Source organism: Erpetoichthys calabaricus, chromosome 8 (genome assembly GCF_900747795.2).
Source record: "Erpetoichthys calabaricus chromosome 8, fErpCal1.3, whole genome shotgun sequence".
Classification (NCBI taxonomy): domain Eukaryota; kingdom Metazoa; phylum Chordata; class Cladistia; order Polypteriformes; family Polypteridae; genus Erpetoichthys; species Erpetoichthys calabaricus.
Window position 1 is genome coordinate 58,916,149 of NC_041401.2, and position 18,889 is coordinate 58,935,037.

Below are 18,889 nucleotides of genomic sequence, written 5' to 3' on the forward strand. Positions count from 1 at the left end.
TTTTCTTACTGCTGTTTGGCTCAGTTCAAATTCAAAATTTGGGTGAATCACATTTGGAATCTGAATGCTCATGTACTCTTTCCGGGGAGTCACCGTTCAGTTCTAATGAATAGCGAAGGTGCAAATCCAGTGCCGGATTAACCAATAGGCACATGTAGCATGGTGGATGGTGGACCCAATATTTAATGAAAAAGTGTAGCATTGAAAAACTGGTCTTTAAAAATATTATCTTTACGTTTTTAAACTGTAAATTTCTTACACAACAAAACTTTAGGGGCCAAACACATAAAATTCACATAAATATTATAAGATTCTTATTATAATCAGGAGTAAAATAATTATTTAGAATCTAAACTTCAGATGACGCAGACCAAAAGGGCCCCCAAATTTGAAATGTGCTACGGGCCCCTAAAGCTCTTAATCCGGCCCTGTGCAAATCCCTCACGTCTGTTTGTTCCGTTTAAAGGACATCCATGGTGAGGTGCTAGTTTGTCAACTATTTCGTGAAACGCTTATTTATTTGGAAACAGACAGAACAATGTAGGCCATTACTCAAAGAAATACAGACTGCCGTTAGTTGCTGGTGGCGCTGGAAGGCCAGAGGTAACATAATTTAGAACATACTGATTTTATAAATGCATCCCGAATATCTATATACACTCCTAAAGACAGTGTCTCTTTAATGGTACTTTATGCTTCTTTATTGGACTGTGCAGATCCTCATAGCTCCATTGTTTGACAAAGCACCATTTCATTCAGGGTTCCTTGCATATGACGTTGGTTCTTTGTGCCTTGAAAAACTTCCTAATATGTAGAAAAAAACTGGAAATCTTTAATGTATGGTAGGCCACCTAAAAGGTCATTAACAGATTAAGAAAACTTGAACTTAGCCTGTGTTAATGAACGTATACAGTAGAGACCTTTTAAAATTAGGAACCCATTGGTATTTCACAACTTTGTTAACCATCTAGTCATGATTATTTACTTTATGGAGGCTATCACAGATTTAAATAAATAAAAGTAATTTTTGCAACTTTCATGTGGCCGGGTATTTTGGGAAAAGAAGAAACGGTTCACCTATGGCATCACTCTAAAGGACCACTCTGGCATCTTTATCCAAATCTTTAGTCCGAATCAGTCCATTAGTGGATCGAAAGCACATCCTGGGTATATGGCAACTTTGTGGTCACTACTGCTCTGACAACCTATTAATGTTTACTGCAAAAATAGAGGGTTCAGGTGGTGGAGTGCTGTGTTGATGAACAGGTTACACGAAAAAACACAAATCTACAGATTTCGGAGTAAAGATGTGCTCATGAGTGACTTACTTGTGAGGAACTGCTGTCTCATCAGGGTGGGTTCATGCTTTGTCCCATTTGCTGCTGAGAAAGGTTCCAGCTTGCCACAGTAAACAATTCACTGAAACAGAGGTGCTAAAATGTATGTTTGTCCACACTAGGACACATTGTAGGATGTAAAATAACTAGGGGGCTCCGCCCCCTGCTCGCTTCGCTCGCCAACCCCTGGTGTTGGGAATGACAAAGAGCGTGATGTATGAATGAGATATAGAATAGTGTGACGGTGTAGATGATGCAAATAGAAAGCAAACAATAAAGTGTGTGGCACAGTGTAAAGGTTTATTTGAAAATTTCTTTGTACACGCCGTTTAAGTGTAAAAGGTAATTCCAGCTCAGAACTTGTAAGGTCATTTAAGATGGTTATTGTTGTGATCAGAGTCAAGTTTGTCAGAGCTTAGAAAGAGTTGTGTCTCTCCAGGAAGTAATGGAATGACTTGGGTTTTATTGTTTTCCATATTAATATTTTTTGGACATAATATAGTGCGTTGTGTTAAAAGGGGCATTTGGTCTAATGAGATTGCTGTTCGAAATGTCTCTGTAACTAAGTTGTCGCAGATAAAGGCTTGAGGAATTGTAATAATATGTGCCTGAAGTCCAGCTGTATTGGTGAGTGTACCATCTCTCAGTTGTAATAAGCAATTGTTATGATCTGGTTCTGGACATCGTATCTTTTTTACTAACTGTATCTTTTGAAAGCAATGCCAATTGTCTGCGTATTTTAAGGTGCACTGAACAATAGCTGAGTGCATGGCATCTGGAAGAATAGCTAATCACTGTTTAAAATCTCCTCCTCATAAAAGTACCTTTCCTTCAAATCGAATATTATTATTCATAAACGTTTGTAGAAGTTTATGAATGGTGTTGAGTAAGTGACTTCATGCCATTGAACATTCATCAATAAACAACATTTTTTCAAGACGGATGTCACGTGCAGTGCCACCGTTAATGTTCATAGTGGATACCGATTTGTAGGATCTAATGTAGTTGATAAAGATTTCACTTTCAGGTACATCGTCAGTTATAAGCCTCTGTAGATATTCAGTATATGAATGTAAAGAAGGCAGTCTAATTTGACCCTTTTGACAACAACGTGTAAATGTATAACTTGTATTTCCAGTTGTTTCTTCAGGGAAGTGAACTGAATGACAATGATTGCAAATGACATTCATTAATCCGAATGAATTTTACTGGTGTATGTTTTGCTTGTGCCGTTTGAGAGGCGCGTTGTTGCATGTGTAGTATTTGGGACGTGTTGTTTTGGAGCTCTAATCGATTTGCCTGTGCTGTGTGAGAAGCCCGTTGTAGTCTTCGCTGCCATTAACGTATGTCTGAGACGGGAGGTGTTTCGTTTTGAATCCGTGCCTGTTGCGATGCAGCACTTTGATTGATAGTTTGCGTCATGTGGATCTAGGATGTAGATTTGTGCATATTTGCGTTGTTGATTTGTTTCAGGGTGCACTGTTCCAATGCGATGCAGTATTTGTGCACATATGCGAAAGCAGTATGGGCCATTGCCTTTTGGTGGCCTGATATTTACTCCGGTATATGCAAAAGCAAATGAACCATTGTAGGATCTAATGCAGTTCATAAAGTTTTTACTTTTAGGTACATCGTTAGTTAGAAGCTTTAGTTGAGCTTTGCGTTTTTGGAGTCGAGACATTTTTTCTTTTAGAAATATGGATAAGTAATAAGGAGAATTGCACTCACTGTTAATATGGAGCCTTTTCTGCGGTTGAACGGTTAATAGTGCCTTATTGTAATGAGATCCACCTATGCCGCATAGCCGTCTATTTTGTTGTTTCTTTCGTGTTCGTGTGTTTGTTCCTGTTATCCTTTCCTTTTCGTTTTGTACCCGTGACCGTGTATTCATGACTTGTTTCTTTCTCAGAATGCGAAATATGGATAAGTAATAAGAAGGATCGCAGTCACTGTTAATATGTTTCTTTTTCTGCAGTTGAACGGTTAATAGTGCTTTATTGTAAGGAGATCCACCTATGCTGACACCTATGCTGTCTAGTGTGAAGGTGTTGATGTTCACTTTAGAATATGTGGCTTTGGGTGTCACTTCTTATGGATGTGTGTGTGTGGGGGGGGGGTTGAGGATTGTTGTCGCGCGAGCGTCTTCTTTCTTTTTGTGTTCCTGTGTCTTGTTGAATCCCCCTCTTTGTGTGTGTCCCGTCCCTTGCTTGTAGGGTCTGTGGGGTGGTTTTGTGTTCTTTTTTTTGTGTTCCATGGGCTTGTTGAATCCCCCTCTTGGTGTGTGTCCCGTCCGGTGCCTGTAGGGGGGGGGGGGTGCCTTGCTGTTGTGCGCGAGCCTCTTTTTTTTTTTTTTTTTTTTTTTGGGTCTAGTTTCGTGTGCAATGTGTTTCGTGCTTTGCTTGCATTTGAATACTTTTTTATGTGCCGTTTCCTTTTTTCGGTGCTCTTTGCGCCTCATTTCACAATTTTTCCTGTGCTCACTCCTTTTTTCTGTGGTCTTGTCCGCCTCTCGCGGACCCTCATCCGCCTCTCTCGCCCTCTTTTGTCCGCCTTTCTCGGCTCCTGAGCCGACCCTCGCGGACTCTTTTTGCGCCTGCGCAGTACGTCTTTTTGCAGCTACGGCCCATTGCCGGATGTGCCTGCGTCCATCATCCGGTTTAGCATTCTCGGTTAGTAATATGGATACTCTCCAACCACCTTAATCCAATTCTGGGTAGCACAACCCCAGCAGCACTGGGTGCAAGCCAGGATGGGACGCCACTGAGTCTGAGGGTCTTCTCACCCATACAGGGTCAGTTCAGAGTTTAGTTAAATTGGAAAAAAAAAAACAGAGCATGTAAGCAAAGGAATAAAAACATGCAACTCAATATGAGTACACTCACAATACTGGAGTCCCAAGAGGCAGCAATAACATGTTTAAATTAAGACAAAGATTAAAAAAAATAAACTTACCAGCAAAGTATGATTTTTAAAACACACATCTACAACTTGCAGTTTAATAAACCTTAAATCCAGTCTGGCATTAGTTTCTGTTTTGTGTCAGTTACTGCCAGGATGTGCCGTACTTATCTTGTTGCTGTACAACAAAAAATTGAGCACAGGAAACGGCTGAAAGGATCTTTAAAAAAGAAATTATTGTACTCAGCTGTGTTCAGCAGGAAAAGGCAAAAGTGAGTAGCAGGGTGTTTTTTGTTCCACCCTGTGAAACACAATATGGAGATACAATGCCTGCCCTGCTTCTAACAAAGCATTAGCTGTGGTAAATAAGGGATGTTAAATGCCTTGATCACTCGCACATGAATACTAGTGACAGAAAGGAATGGTTAGACTGTCACACAGCAACAGGACCTGCAGAACTTGTCCTGTCTGATATCTCACATCTCATTTCATGATAAAGCATCACACCTAATATGGAAATATTTATCATTACCATCCATCAAGGAAGTAAACCGGTCATTTTCTAACTCATTTTGTCAAAGAAGTAATTTTACAAAAAATAATAGGGCTGTTATCAGTGAAATGAGCAAGGAGCAGAAAACGTGACAAACTCCTCTGACCTTTAACGTTTTCATGTCGCTGTATTGATGTAAGTTCTTTATAAAAACAGAAACATTCTCTAAGTGTGCTTAAATTTTCTTTAGCTTTTAGTTGGGTATACTATACACATTAGAGAGTAGGTACTGTGGCCGGGTACAGGAATCATAAAGATAAAAGTTGGGACGCCAACTGGGTTGTCCCACTTAATCAACAAAAAAGAAGTCCAACAATAGAAAAGCCTTTAGGCATTATGTTCCCAGCCCTTAAGCAAAATATAAACAAACAGATTTGTCTCTCAGCCGCCGAATTAGGGGTCATTCACAGTAGCTATATCTAGTGGGTTGCTCTCGTCGTAAAAGATGCCACCTTCTGGGCAGCTGGGTTTCTTATAGCGAATAAACCGGAAGGAGGGGGATTAACTGTATACGCTGGACAGTTTCTCAACGCTGTGGGAAGAGAAGGAGAAGAGAATGTTAGTGACAGCGCCCCCTTTTGCCCCGACAGGGTTATTACAAACCTTAATCAAGCCTGTGAGGAGATCCTCCGATGCTCATGCGTGACAGTATGTATTATGATTTTATTATTATTACCCTTCAATCAATTTTCTAACCCTTTTTCAGTATCACAGTGTGCTGACATCTATAATAGTAACACTGGGAACAAGGCTGGAACTAAATCCATCCAGAGCAGATGGATATTATTATTATTAATAGTAACAATAATAATTATTATTAATATTTTTAGTACTATGCTTAACATTTATTTCTTTTCCCCTTTGGCAGTTTGCTGGTAATTCCAGATCTCAAAAAGACAGCAAAGCGATTTACCCAGACACCTTACAAAGAATGTCTGCTGTGTCCGTAAGTGGGATCTTCTGCACTTTGTTAGCTTGATGGATGGCCCAGGAGCGTCTTTAGGTTCTGATCAAATCCCTTCTTCAATGTGCCTAATGCCTCTACTATAACTGGCACAACTCTCATTTCCAAGTTCCACATCCTGCTGCTCTCGTTTTCCAGGTTATTGTATTTGCTGAGCTTTTCAGTTTCTTTTAGCATGATGATTGTTCAAATAATCTGGAACGGCTATCGATCAACAGGCAGGCTTTCCGTTTTTCATCATGCAGCATGATCTCAGGACGATTAGCTTAAATGGTTCTGTCAGTAATTATTGGTATATCCGACCTGATGATAGAATCATTGATGTTAAGGACCTTGTCAGGACTGTGTTCATAATATTTATCTGGCACTTGAACACCCAGCTGCTTGCATATAGTCCAGTGAACACAGCTGGCCACTTTATTACAGGCGATGCAAGTGTTGTACAACCTGCAACAATATGACTTATGTGTTCTTCTGCCTTGTTGCAAAGTCTACATTTACTGTCTACTGGCCATTTCAAGATATTTTTCTGGTGGAATCTGGTGTTTAGTGCCTAGTGCTGAGCTGTGATTATCAGACTCTGTCTCTCCTTTAAGACCAGTGCTGCTTAGCCACTGCACAGATGCTTCTCCATCATCATTATTATTATTATAGCAGCATAATATTACAGGTGGACAGAGCCTCTCCACACAGCACTGGTTGCAAGGTAGCAGGGTGTACACCAGTCCATCTTAATGTATTTACAAATATTTTGGGGCCACCATATTATCATTATCAATCCATCCCTTCTCTAACCTGCTTGTCCAGTTAGGGGTGACAGCTCACCCGGTGTCTATCCTGACAGAAGTAGGTTCAAAAACCTGTACAGGGTGGAAGTTCATTTCAGGGCACTCACACATTAATAAAAGTCTCAGCTTCTGCTGGTTGCTATTGACCAAGAATCCTCTGGATTCTTTAGGAGCCATTACTGGTAAGGATCTTACAAAGTATGTTGGCTGTTCTTGAGGAAGAAGATCTTCTGACTGCATGTGAGCAGCTTTTGCTATGCCAGGCAGTTCACCGAGGTACTTCTGGACTACGACTATGATAGGAATCACCTTTGGAATGAGCCTTTGTGTTCCGCATGCAAGAAAGGTCTTCTTCTTGTTCTTCTTATTTTTGTTCTTCTTGTTCTTCTTTTTTAGATCATTGCAACATTTATTACGTGAAGAGGCCATTTAGCTCAATCCTATTCGCCTAGATTCTCCAAAATAACTTCGAGTTGAGACTGATCTTTGGCTTTGATGACTCAGGCGCCGCCGAGAGTGGCAGCCTTTTCAGCAGCTCTGTGTATGTGAATTTCCCCTTGGGATTAATAAAGTATCTATCTATCTATCTCTATCTGTCTATCTATCTGATCTTGCTATTGTTCTGCTAAACCTGGCAATAATGTAGAAAAATGAAATATATATTTGTAAAATCTGCAGCCATAGCACAAATGGTTAATTTTTTCTCTTTAGTTTTGTGGATATTTAAAAAAAATTAAAAATGCTAATTTCATTTTATGATAATATTTTGACATTTGGATTGAAGGTGGTACTTTTCTGATCATTTGCACACATGATTGCTCAAGGTTCTGGCTTATATCCCACTGAATCTGATATTTGCTGGCTCATTTGGCCCCCTTTATATTTGACTTTTTTTGTGTGTGTGTCATATACTTTATAAAAGGTCATCACTAGGCCCTGTAGCCTTAAAACATCTTATAATGAAAATAACGGGTATGCATGCTGTGCCAAGATTCAGGGTTTCACTATACAGTATATCACATACAGTTAGGTCCATAAATATTTGGACAGAGACAACTTTTTTCTAATTTTGGTTCTGTACATTACCACAATAAATTTTAAATGAAACAACTCAGATGCAGTTGAAGTGTAGACTTTCAGCTTTAATTCAGTGGGGTGAAGAAAACAATTGCATAAAAATGTGAGACAACTAAAGCATTTTTTTTAACACAATCCCTTCATTTCAGGGGCTCAAAAGTAATTGGACAATTGACTCAAAGGCTATTTCATGGGCAGGTGTGGGCAAGTCCGTCGTTATGTCATTATCAATTAAGCAGATAAAAGACCTGGAGTTGATTTGAGGTGTGGTGCTTGCATATGGAAGATTTTGCTGTGAACAGACAACATGCGGTCAAAGGAGCTCTCCATGCAGGTGAAAGAAGCCATCCTTAAGCTGCGAAAACAGAAAAAACCCATCCAAGAAATTGCTACAATATTACGAGTGGCAAAATCTACCGTTTGGTACATCCTGAGAAAGAAAGCAAGCACTGGTGAACTCAGCAACGTAAAAAGACCTGGACGTCCACGGAAGACAGCAGTGGTGGATGATCGCAGAATCATTTCCATGGTGAAGAGAAACCCCTTCACGACAGCCAACCAAGTGAACTACACTCTCCAGGGGGTAGGCGTATCGATATCCAAGTCTACCATAAAGAGAAGACTGCATGAAAGTAAATACAGAGGGTGCACTGCAAGGTGCAAGCCACTCATAAGCCTCAAGAATAGAAAGACTAGATTGGACTTTGCTAAAGAACATCTAAAAAAGACAGCACAGTTCTGGAAAAACATTCTTTGGACAGATGAAACCAAGTTCAACCTCTACCAGAATGATGGCAAGAAAAAAGTATGGAGAAGGCGTGGAACAGCTCATTATCCAAAGCATACCACATCATCTGTAAAACACGGTGGAGGCAGTGTGATTGCTCGGGCATGCATGGCTGCCAGTGGCACTGGGACACTAGTGTTTATTGATGATGTGACACAGGACAGAAGCAGCCGAATGAATTCTGAGGTGTTCAGAGACATACTGTCTGCTCAAATCCAGCTAAATGCAGTCAAATTGATTGGGCGGCGTTTCATGATACAGATGGACAATGACCCAAAACATACAGCCAAAGCAACCCAGGAGTTTATTAAATCAAAGAAGTGGTAAATTCTTGAATGGCCAAGTCAGTCACCTGATCTTAATCCAACTGAGCATGCATTTCACTTGTTGAAGACTAAACTTCAGACAGAAAGGCCCACAAACAAACAGCATCTGAAAGCTGCTGTAGTAAAGGCCTGGCAGAGCATTAAAAAGGAGGAAACCCAGCATCTGGTGATGTCCATGAGTTCAAGACTTCAGGCTGTCATTGCCAGCAAAGGGTTTTCAACCAAGTATTAGAAATGAACATTTTATTTCCAGTTATTTAATTTGTCCAATTACTTTTGAGCCCCTGAAATGAAGGGATTGTGTTCAAAAAATGCTTTAGTTGCCTCACATTTTTATGCAATCGTTTTGTTCACCCCACTGAATTAAAGCTGAAAGTCTGCACTTCAACTGCATCTGAGTTGTTTCATTTAAAATTCATTGTGGTAATGTACAGAACCAAAATTAGAAAAAAGTTGTCTCTGTCCAAATATTTATGGACCTAACTGTATACAGTTATATGCGTACAACATACATTGAAATGTCAACCTGGTTGGTTAGTCAGATTATGCAAAAGAGATTAATATATAAAAAAGTATAGTGAAATAGATAAATAAGTTAAGACTATAAGACTAAATTTTAAACACAATATCGCTAAAGAGAAACAACTGAAATTCTATATAAAAAATAAATAACTGCAGTGGCAAAATGACATCATTTTATGTGATCAAATGAGACCAGTGAGTAAGTAAAGTACAGAGGCCGTCACGTAGATTGGTGTTACAACTGTGCCAAGTACTTGCAGCCATGTGTAACGTGTTTCCTGACAACTTTGGAAAACTAAGACTTTGACGTGAATGCAACCAAAATGCATATATAATTCAGAGAGCTGGTTCTTTATGAAAATTTTTCAAGGCTTGAACAATTCTGACAAACCTTATCGGTATGCCTGGAATCAGCACTGTCACAGGGAGAACTGTTTAGGGTCCCAGACAAATTGCAAATTACATGTAAATTTAGTTTGTAATGGAGAAGATGCAAAGCAGTGGAGGCAACACAACTCAGTTTTCACCCACAGATGTTGTCAGCTAGTTGGTAAAACGATGTGTTGGGTATAGAGTTCCCATTCTTGAGCAGGAGAATTGAGAGTAGTACAGAACGCCCAAAAATGGAGGAAGAGACCACGAGGATGGAGATTAGTGAGTATACTGCAGGGTGAAGAATCCTATAGCTTTGTTACTTTGGGGTCATTCCAGAGGCCCAGAGATCAGTTTTCGTCTGACAGGTGACAGCGGGGTGTGCAACAGTTTGGGGTAATAGAAAGAGAAACAATAGTGCCCTTAGGCATCCTTCATTCTGGAGCGCTCCACAATATTAATTCTTTCTAGAGTTACTATAATGAAGGCAACACTGTGGTTAGAATAGGCTAGAGATGGTTGGTGAACAGGACACAGACCAAGCACAGCCTGTACTTTATTAGGAAGACCTGTTGTAATGTTAGTACTGCTAGAGGGCTATCTAGTTCCCAGAAATGTGGGAAGGCACCTGATAGAAGGCTGTAGGCCCTACACGTTTATTAAATTCCCCAGAAGTAACTATTTTGTGGGTAGCAGACTAATAAAAGGCTATGGCAGATGTGCAGAAGTTTAGGAGAGTACACCCAAACTGCCAAGGTGGCAGGACACTATGTCCACATGGGGCAGCTACAGCTCTGTACCATAGCATGGTAAAAAAGGAGACAATGACAGGTGAAACAAAGGTGCCTGATCCATCGAGTATGTACTGGGATTACAGGAGTCTACTGTATGGCATTACCATTAGACACATGGCAGAAACCAAACGTGGACTTGGCATGAGTCCATGGCAGGGCACAGGTAGGCATACACCCACATTCACTCATACTGGGTGATTTTTGAGTGACGAGTTCACCTGCAGATCTTGAGGATGTACCAAGAAACCGAGAACCCAGAGTAAGCAACGCAGACTCAGCAGGCAAACTACTGTCCAGCGCACCACCATATTTAAACTGCAACAGAAGTGTGCAGATGGGCTGTCTATATAGCAGTCAAAAGTTTTAGAACACTTCAGTTTTTCTTCAAATTTAAGTTGTTTATTGTCATTGTATAACACTATGAAATTACTTTTGTGACAACCCCAAGGTGCATTTAAAATCCAATGTCAAATAGTTCAGATAGATAACAATACAACAAATAAATACAAGAACTAAAAACAGAGTAATCATACAAAATATGTCTGTATATATTAGCAAGATGCCATATACAGTGTTAAATGTTCAGTAACCAGGACGGATTATTATTGCATATACATACAGCAGCATAGATTATTATTGCACATGTTAGTAAACAGTATATTACACACTACCTACGTAACTTATTGTACATGTTCAATGAAAAGTGATCTCAGAGTGAGGAGATATCACAGTTCAATAAGTTTATAGCAGTTAGGAAGAAGCCACTGTACATGTACAGACTGATCTGAAGCGCCTCCCTTGCTTAAACAAGTTATGTCCATCCAGGACTACTGATAACCTTTAAGACCCTTCTCACACAGCGAGTCTTGTATACAAGATGTCCAAGTGAAGTGCCAATAATGTCCTGTGCCTCTTTTACCACCCGCTACAGGGTTTTTTATTTTGGCATTGGTGCAGCTGTTGTTGAAATGCAATGAATGACTAGGGGCGATACCTCCCTAGCTGGAATAAGTTCTTTTGTAATTGCGGCATTTTAAGTAACCGAAAACTATATAGATATGATATTAAAAGGCGATATCCCTCCCATAAGTGATACGGCGGTAAAAATCACATAAGAGAAAATAGCTTTCTTTAATGACGATTTACGTGGCATAACAGATGAGAAAGCCATGACAACACTTTGTATATAGTTTGTCATTTTCGTCACTGTGCTGAAAGGATTTTCAGGACGGATGACATTATCACCCATCCGTCCATCGGCTTCGAAGTGTTTGGCTGATGTCCAAGTCTTTTATACTGGTTCCTCCATGTGCAGGCCCCCACGTCAGCAAATAGCCCATTTCCAAACAAGGAAAGAAGATTCAATTTCATCTCTAACATACAGAAATAGTACAATGGCCATTTTTGTAGTTGTACCTTTTCTATTCAATTGTTTGCCTAGCAGTTCTAAATGTTCTAAAAGAGCCCCTGTGTGCTAACTTTGGTCTGGCCTATACATGTGAGTGGATTTATAAAATAATGTTTGTACAGAGCACATTGACATTAAACTTATTTTCTTATTACAATGACCTAAAATGGTGAAAAGGTACTGTAAGCAGCATCCTATAGCAAGACAATGACCCAAAACATACCTCCGGGCTATGTCAGAACTACGTTAAAAGAAAAGAACAAGAAGGTACACTTCAAAACATGGACTGGCCAGCACCGTCTCCAGACTTGAAACCCCTTTGTGTTAGCTTGGGATAAACTGGACAGAGAGTGCAAGGAAAGCAACACCCATGTGCAACACATTTGTGGGAACTTCTTCAACAGTGCTGGGAAGACAGGAGGGGGACTGGACATTTATGTGAATAAGGAAAGGCGTAAAAGCGAGCATATATATAGTAAAACTAGTATGTGGCTTTGTCACCTGGACAAAGCTGGCAGCACTTTGAGGATTATGTTTTTTGATTTCTCTAGCACCTACAATACCATCCAGCCATCCATGTTAAGGGGTAAACTCAGAGATATGCAGGTGGATGGCCCTATGGTGTCCTGGATAATGGACTACCTGATAGATAGATAGATAGATAGATAGATAGATAGATAGATAGATAGATAGATAGATAGATAGATAGATAGATAGATAGATAGATAGATAGATAGATAGATAGGATAGCCTTTTACAGAAGCTTATTAAATACAAGAAATGCAGAGCTTCTGTAAAAGCCTGCTACTTACACAATGCCCGGAAGTCATGGAGTTATTTTGTCCCAATATAAGACTAATGGAGTGCTGTTGTCACTTAATCAATTTGAAATTGTTCCTTTTTGCTGAGTGTGTTTAACCTAATTTCTATTTTTATTTATGGACATCACTCAATTTGGATTATAGCTGTAAGCTTGTTACATTAGGACACCAAAGGAATGGCTGCTGAAAATGGGGCTTTGCATTTGTATGCAAATAATAATTAAAAAATCCGTCATTTCAAGCAGTGATGGCTATTAGCAACACTAGTAATGCCTTGGTTGTATTTTTAAAACAATTTAAATGTACTTTAATAAAAAAGGAGTCATTTAATAACAAAAATATGAGCATTTCTGGGTGATTCTAAACTTTTGAATGGTAGTGCATATATATATCTAAGATATAAAGCTGACTGTGTGTTGTGTGTTTATACACAGTGTTGCACTTTTCTCTTCCAAATTTTGCACAGATTCCCCATTTGTACAGGGGACCATAAGCTGTGTTTCATTGAAAAATTATCATTTTGATCGTTTAGTTTTATTGTTCTATTTCCGTATCAAAGCAACATGCAAAAGCACAGCGCAAACTAAGACTTAGGAAGACCCCGTATATGTCCTCAGATGGTAAGACCAAACATCACTTGCATGGAAAAATAATATAAAACAATATAATCAAACAGATGTATTGAGTCAGAGTGTTCATTGAGTCCGAGTTTATACTGTTTAAAAAATGCCACCTTCCCAACTGAGCTGCCAGTTTGCATAAATGGTAAAGCCAACCCTGATTCTCATAAACAATGACTCGCTTTAATATTTTTACACTTATTTTCCCAGAATTCTTTTCTATGTCCATTTTGCATAATCAGAATTTTATCTTGTCCACTCTTGTATTGTACCTGCCAGCTGTTTCTGTTACAAAACATACATGTAATACATTTTGATTTCACAATATACAAAATGTCAGTTTTCCCATATGAGTTATGAGTTCACAACTTAAGAGCCATTATCTTGATGAGCTCTACTGAGTAGAAGTAGATTTCCCTGCAAGCACCTCATACCATATGCTCTATTTCACCCAAGGTTCCTCCCCACTGGGGTTCAAATGAAATTGTGCCATGTATTTTGTGGGCGATCCCCACCTGCCCATCACCATCAAGGCCTATAAAAGCCGGTATAACCCAGAGTCCTTTGCGGTTGATTGTCAAAGTGCTGATTTTTTTTGTGATTTCTGGATTTTTGACCATTCTTGGATTTCATGTTGGGTTTTTGGTTGTTATTGGTTTTGCCTCTTTTGAAGGCATTGCCTTCTATGCTTTTGTGCTCCTCAGATCTTATTTTTGTTCGACAAAGCTTCTATTAAATGAACCCCTTTTATTTTATAAAGATTCTTTATTGCTATTTTTGTTTCTAAACAGAGTTTGAAGGTATATTCCCCCTGTGGACTTTTCCGAGTCACTGTTTGGGACATTCATGCTTTGGGACTCTCAAGATTATAATACCATACAGGTGAACTGGGAAGTGCTGAACTTGCTGTCCTTCCCAGTACTCTTGTAAGCCATTGTGGTCACTGAGAGTTTAAGTAGCTTGGGGTCACACATTGAGCAGCAAATGGTAACTGAACTGGCACTGGACCGCATATCCTTCCAGGATTAATTAAAACTACCCATCTGACCCTACTTTATGCAGTTCAGGGTGGCACAACAGTCAATCCCAGGGTGCTTTTACTTACACCGAGAGTCATCTTTAAATGAATGAAAGGGAATGTTATGTTTAATAATGATATTTCTCAGTGGAAGCTTGTAAAGTAAAAACAGCAAAGGTCCGAGTACTGAGCCCTGTGCAATACCATTGAAGTTCTGAATATAATGACGGAGACCTGTCAAGAACTTCCTGTAAACATTGAAATCAACAGTAAGCATGAACTAACAACAAGCAAGGCTGGTGCCTGACAGCTCAATGTAATTTGTAAGCCTATGTAACAAAACAGAGTGGAGAATGGTGTCAAAGGATGTGCTTAAATCGAACAACATAATTACTGTAGCATTGTCTTCTTCATCAGAAGAAATTAAAATGCCATTTACAACACGCGGTAATGATGCCTTTGTACTGTGACCGGTGTGAAAGTCAGAATGGAACTTCTCAAGTGAAATGTGATGCGTAAGTTTAGAATGAATCAGTGTGGCACCTATTTTTCCCGATAATGCATCCTTACTGCTGTCACACACGTGCTTGTAGGATTCAACTAAAGGGCCTGAATAATGGCAATTCCACGTCCGACCAGGGGGCGGCGGGTGCACTAACTGTTTGTCTTGATCCCTTGCAGACCATTCGTGGGAAATCCTGCAGGGTTCCGATGCCTCAGATGACATCACGTCCAGCCCCTGCCTCTGATGACATCACTTCCGCTTCCGGCCCTGATGACATCACCACTTCCTACACTGGCCTTTAAAGCCGCCATCTTGATTCAATACCGCCATACAACTCACTATCTTTAAATACCTTTTTGCAGCCAAGGCACATTATACGGGTGGCTGCCCCAAACCTTTATGATGTCTAGTTGTCGTTCTTGTGACACTGCTCAAACCCCCAGAAAGCCACAAATAGCTTAATACAGCTTGGGTGAATGTAAAAATAAATAATTTCTTGGCACACAGCATCTATTGTTTATAAATATTTTCATTTTAAATGTTAGCATATAAAAAAAAATAAAACTCCAGTGTTGCTTGGCTGTGAGGCAGAAACCTGTTTCAGTATTTATTAGTAAAAAGCAAAGCGGCTGGGCATATAAAATTTATACACAAACTATAAGCTAATTTTCATGATGGCACTTGATATAGTTTTTTCTTCTTTTATAATGTGTATTCTCCAGTTTAGTCCTGTTTTATTCTACTGGGAGTGAGAACGACCCACAGGCAAGCTGTGACATGAGAGGCTTTCCAAAGCTGGCATACAACCCCTTCAGTAGTTAACCATACAAAAAGAAAAAATGACGCTTTCCAATCATCTGAAAGCATAAAAATTGCATTAAGTGAAAATGATATTTTTATATACAGTAAATAGTTTATAAAATTGCAGTATTACATATTTCTCAGCATATGTAGGTAAGTGGCAGGAGCATGATGCACTGAGTATAATAATCAATAATAATAATAATAATGATTACCGTATATACTCGCATTTAAGTTCTCAAAGGGGCTCTCAGATCGGCACAAGCTGAACTTTCCAAGTCCACCAGGAAATCTAAATTTAAGTATACAAAGAAGATTAACAACAACTTCTGTGACTCAAAAAATCCTAGGATTATAAAATCTCACCACAGGCCAACAGCACTGATACTTGTCTCCCTGACATGCTCAATAATTTCTAAGCACATTTTGATGTTCAAAGTAACACATGGGCATATAAGTTCACGCACTCCTCTGACCCTGCCGATGTAAGGCAGACGCTTTCCAGAGTCAATCCACAGAAAGCTGCAGGACCGGAAAAACACTCCTGGGTGTGTGTGCTTAGAGACTGCGCTCACCAACTGACTGATGTCCTCACGGACATCTTTAACATCTCCCCACGGCCTTCAAAAAGACCACTATTATTCCAGTGCCAAAGAAGTCAAATTAGACTTAGGGGTCATATAGCTATTAGGATAAAGTTTTGTGATATGCTTTCCATATTAAAATATAGCATTCATCTTAAAGAAATAGCATAAAGGGTTAATACATGTCAGAAACCTGTTGAGGCATATCAGGCCTCCAGATAAAGGTCATATGAACAACAGAGACAAACATGTAGTACATAAAATGTACTGAAAGATGACTAAGAAGTTGGAAGATGTGTTGTAAACAACCAGAATGGACAGTTTTGACATGCATAGAAATGTCAAAGGTGATGGCTAAAACCAAAGGGTGTAATAAGAATAAGAACAGACTATTATTTTATATAGATCATTTGGGTGTGAACCAATCAGAATACATATATGCATTGATTGACACAGTATGTAAATTCAATAGTTTATAAGATGAACCCTCTATCCTTTGTTTCTCTGACCATTTTCATCATGCTGTAGAAGCATTAGTTGAAGAGTAATAAACAACACAATGAACAGCTTTTCTCCTGCCTGATTGCTGACTTAAAAGGTTTTATCAGACTTGTCTTGTTAGAGGATAAGTTTCTTTCTTTAATTAAAATAATGATTTCTGCCATAAACACAGTTTCTTATCGTGATGAAGTGCTTCGAGCGGTTGATCAAAAGACACAACAACTCCATCCTCCCCACCTTACTGGACCCACTGCAGTTTGCTTACCATCCATCCAAACCACTCCATTGATGACGCCATTTCCTATACCTTTCACGCTGTACTGTCTCAGCTGAACACCAGGGACACGTATGTCAGAATGCTGTTTGTTCAACATGATCAGTCTCCAGCAGTTCGTGAGGAAACTCTCTCTGCTGGGCCTTGACACTCCATTGTGTAATTGGATTCTAGACTTTTTGTTAGTGAAGGTACAGTTAGTGTGAACTGGCAGCAGAGCATCAAACACCATTTGACACTGAGCCCACTATTGTTCACGCTTCTCTTCAACGACTGCACCGCCAAATCAGATTCCAATGTCATCATCAAGTTTGCGGATGGTACAACCATAAAGGGCCTCCATCGGCAAAGATGATGACACATCCTACAGAGTGGAGGTTGAACATCTGGTGAGGTGATTCAGTGAAAATAGCCTGCCTCTAAATGTTGGTACGACAAAAAGTACTCTTGTCCCTTTCAGGAGAACATCGGCTGACTATTCCCCACTGCTTATAAATGGCTGTACTGTGGAGTGAGTCAATAGCAACACGTTTCTTGGTGTGTATAGTTTTGATGACCTCTGCTGCACAATCAATATCAACTCTGTTGTCAAGAAGGCACAACAATGCCCTTTTTTTCTGTGGAGACTGAAGAAAATCGGCTTGCCAAAACCCATTCTTGCCACCCTTTGCGGAGGAACTGTGGGGAGCGTCCTGACATACTGCATCATTGTGTGGTTGGGAACAGCAAAGCCCTTGAGCACAAGATTCTGGAGAATGTAGTGAGGACAGCTGAGAGGATCATAGGGGTCTCCTTCTCCTCGAAGCGCTGTCTGCACAGAGCCTCCGGCATTGTGACAGACATCTCTCACACGTCACACATACTGTTTGACCTCCTATCAGGTCCTACAGCAGCTTCTTTCCCCAAGCTGTCAGACTTTTGAACTCTTACATGTCACCCAGTACTATATCTCTATAACATTCCCCCAATTATGTACTGTCACTCTACACTCGACTGTGGATACTGAGCATGTTTGAGCTTCATAGTCCGGCATCTTTTATTTTGTTACATTGTATTGTTGCACTGGTTTTAGTATGTTATGGTGTATGTTAAATGTATGCATCGAGGACTGTAAGGAATTAAATTCCGTTCAACCATATACTATGTATGTGGATGAATGACAACAAAAGTTGAGTTGAGTTGAATTGAGTTGGAAGGACCAAATGAACGCAGGACTTGGCCGAAGAATGAGGTGTTTTATACAAAAAATAGAATGAGTATAACTATATTGAAAATTTGGCACATGTACCGAATCACATGTAAACAAACAAAAAAAAATTGACTGTTTATTCTTGTATTCACGTTGATAGGTCTGCTATTTCTGTGAAAACACTGAAACTGAGCTACATTTACTTGCAGATCAATCTGTCCATAATGTGCCATCTCGCATGTTCTCCTATCCCCATGTCAAATTGATACTGGCTGTGCACTTTGTATACTGACAGCTTTACGGCTCCCAGACGCTTGGCACACTTTGATGTTATCTGTGTACTTTGTATTCCAAGTTATGTGAAAAGCCTTAAATGCGGAGTGGAGCATTTTACGTGTAATGAGCGCAACACGAGAAGGCAACTTTCTCACATTTCAACAGAAACTGCATACAAGAAAATGAAAATGCGGAATTAAAAACATTCGACTTTCTTTGCTTGTGTATGCAACTTCCGTAAAACCATGTGTGCATGTGATTTAATATGTGCACCAACCTGTTAAAAAACAAAGAAAAATATCAGAGAAAGAATTTCAGAGTTACAAAGGCAGGGGCAGCAAAGCAGGAAAAGTCCATGATGGACAGGAGCTTGACATGCACACTGACAAAACAATTAAAAATTTTAAAACACAATACCAAGTGGCATCAGCCACAGAATCCATCCATCCATCTATTATCCAACCCGCTATATCC

The 18,889-nt window shown here is 39.7% G+C and overlaps 1 protein-coding gene across 1 annotated transcript in view; it reads right to left on the bottom strand.

Moving 5' to 3' along the window:
* The window catches only part of mgat5 (alpha-1,6-mannosylglycoprotein 6-beta-N-acetylglucosaminyltransferase), a 262,957-nt gene extending 258,413 nt beyond the window's left edge, over nt 1-4,544 (bottom strand). Inside the window, exon 1 of the mRNA XM_051930552.1 lies at nt 4,290-4,544. The gene's annotated coding sequence lies outside the window, so the exon portion shown is untranslated. The remainder of the gene's footprint in view (nt 1-4,289) is intronic.
* Between the last annotated feature and the right edge of the window lie 14,345 nt (nt 4,545-18,889).